Source organism: Mytilus galloprovincialis, unplaced genomic scaffold, assembly GCF_965363235.1.
Source record: "Mytilus galloprovincialis unplaced genomic scaffold, xbMytGall1.hap1.1 HAP1_SCAFFOLD_90, whole genome shotgun sequence".
Taxonomy (NCBI): Eukaryota; Metazoa; Mollusca; class Bivalvia; order Mytilida; family Mytilidae; genus Mytilus; species Mytilus galloprovincialis.
The window spans coordinates 49,522-52,765 of NW_027468027.1; positions in this window are offsets into that span (position 1 = coordinate 49,522).

A 3,244-nucleotide genomic window follows, 5' to 3' on the forward strand; every position below is an offset into this window, starting at 1 on the left:
TAAATAAAGAAACGCAATGCGTTATGTAAAAATAAATGAATACCTTCATGCGGTCAGATTATTTGAGTGTTAAAAAACTAGAAAAGTGCATGTTTACCACTTGTTCTACAACTTACATGTAACATGGGGAACACAGCTAAAAACAACACTATGTCAAAGGGAGGTAATCCATTTTTTTCATATGATTTTATACATTATGAGGAGAAATATGTGCAAAATGTGATGTAAATGGGGAGAATATTCATGCCTTTCATTGATATCATAACTCTCAAGTGTAATTTCTATTGTTTCTTTCAATCTGGACACAAAAACTGATTTTTACCATATACTTGATGCTTCTCTCACAGTACACAGAGTGCATCCTGGATAGCCGCAGTTAAAGATAGAAATTTGTGTAAAAAACAGCTTCAAATAGTTCCAAAATCCTCCCATTACATTAACATTTACAGGAAATGAGTTTTGTGATTATTGTGTGGCCTTGGACAAGTACAGTGCAAAAGTGCATATTTTCCTATAGGGGTAAATTCAGTAAAAAATCTCCCATTGACTTTAATGCTAATCTATGTGTGGAAATAAATTTATACCTGATTTACCTTTAGAAATTAAAAACTTTCATATATCATTCATGAAAGTACAAATGTAGCCTTATCTTTTGCAACAATAAAAACATAGGGTCATGCGGCATTTTTGGGCATTCACATGGCCTTGTTTACAAACAATGTAGATTCGCACTGAATTCCTATGCTGACCCCCATTACTTTTCAACCCTGTAGGGGAAAAAATTAGTACATTCGGCATTTATTTTTTATTTTTTTTCAACTCTAGTTTTGATCCATCTAACAAAAAATATTAATTACAAACATTATCTACCAATCAGAAGAGCACATGACTTCACTTTTAGACAGAAAGCTCTCCCCTAAATGGGCGGTCCCTGATGACGTATATTTATTTACTGAATTTACCCCTATAAGGGACTTTTTTACTTCTTTTCCAACTTTTTTTGTAATAAACATGTAATGTATCCAATTTTCAAGTTCCAGTTTCAATACAACTTCCATAAATGCTGAATTTGTAAAGATAGAGCAAAATTTATACTACAGCCCATACTGCGGCCAATGTATATTTGGTATATAAAGTTGCGCATTGACTGTTTTTAAAAGAATGGTGTAAAATACTATGTTTAATAAATATGAATTGTTTTCTGTGTTTGCTTTGACCAGTATTGCAAGTACACCTAGAAACTAAAGTTTTGGTGTACTCTTAGTTAGTTGTTTCCTTATATGGAAGTTTTTGATTAAATACCATGAAAAGACCACAAAAAGACTTTTCAAAGGCTTTTTTAAGCAGTTTCATACCAAATAAAACAACAATTATGTTTCATTATACTAAATCTGTGTTTTAATTACTTGTAAATTTCACAATATGTCATTGACAATCACTCTGCAGAAATTCCGGTTACCCCAACATCAGGATGGGTTCTTCGCCAAAACTAGACAGCCAGAACTGAAGTAAAAAAAAGTGCCAAATATGAAAAATAAGATTAGATATGACCAAACTTTACATTTGGGAGATTGAAGTAACAATTTAGGATATTTAAAAGCTATTATTTAACATAAAAATCCAATTAGAAACATTTCAACACTTGTTTCATAGATGAAGGACATGTAATCATGAAAAGTTGTCTAGTATATTCTTTAAATAAAGAAACGCAATGCGTTATGTAAAAATAAATGAATACCTTCATGCGGTCAGATTATTTGAGTGTTAAAAAACTAGAAAAGTGCATGTTTACCACTTGTTCTACAACTTACATGTAACATGGGGAACACAGCTAAAAACAACACTATGTCAAAGGGAGGTAATCCATTTTTTTCATATGATTTTATACATTATGAGGAGAAATATGTGCAAAATGTGATGTAAATGGGGAGAATATTCATGCCTTTCATTGATATCATAACTCTCAAGTGTAATTTCTATTGTTTCTTTCAATCTGGACACAAAAACTGATTTTTACCATATACTTGATGCTTCTCTCACAGTACACAGAGTGCATCCTGGATAGCCGCAGTTAAAGATAGAAATTTGTGTAAAAAACAGCTTCAAATAGTTCCAAAATCCTCCCATTACATTAACATTTACAGGAAATGAGTTTTGTGATTATTGTGTGGCCTTGGACAAGTACAGTGCAAAAGTGCATATTTTCCTATAGGGGTAAATTCAGTAAAAAATCTCCCATTGACTTTAATGCTAATCTATGTGTGGAAATAAATTTATACCTGATTTACCTTTAGAAATTAAAAACTTTCATATATCATTCATGAAAGTACAAATGTAGCCTTATCTTTTGCAACAATAAAAACATAGGGTCATGCGGCATTTTTGGGCATTCACATGGCCTTGTTTACAAACAATGTAGATTCGCACTGAATTCCTATGCTGACCCCCATTACTTTTCAACCCTGTAGGGGAAAAAATTAGTACATTCGGCATTTATTTTTTATTTTTTTTCAACTCTAGTTTTGATCCATCTAACAAAAAATATTAATTACAAACATTATCTACCAATCAGAAGAGCACATGACTTCACTTTTAGACAGAAAGCTCTCCCCTAAATGGGCGGTCCCTGATGACGTATATTTATTTACTGAATTTACCCCTATAAGGGACTTTTTTACTTCTTTTCCAACTTTTTTTGTAATAAACATGTAATGTATCCAATTTTCAAGTTCCAGTTTCAATACAACTTCCATAAATGCTGAATTTGTAAAGATAGAGCAAAATTTATACTACAGCCCATACTGCGGCCAATGTATATTTGGTATATAAAGTTGCGCATTGACTGTTTTTAAAAGAATGGTGTAAAATACTATGTTTAATAAATATGAATTGTTTTCTGTGTTTGCTTTGACCAGTATTGCAAGTACACCTAGAAACTAAAGTTTTGGTGTACTCTTAGTTAGTTGTTTCCTTATATGGAAGTTTTTGATTAAATACCATGAAAAGACCACAAAAAGACTTTTCAAAGGCTTTTTTAAGCAGTTTCATACCAAATAAAACAACAATTATGTTTCATTATACTAAATCTGTGTTTTAATTACTTGTAAATTTCACAATATGTCATTGACAATCACTCTGCAGAAATTCCGGTTACCCCAACATCAGGATGGGTTCTTCGCCAAAACTAGACAGCCAGAACTGAAGTAAAAAAAAGTGCCAAATATGAAAAATAAGATTAGATATG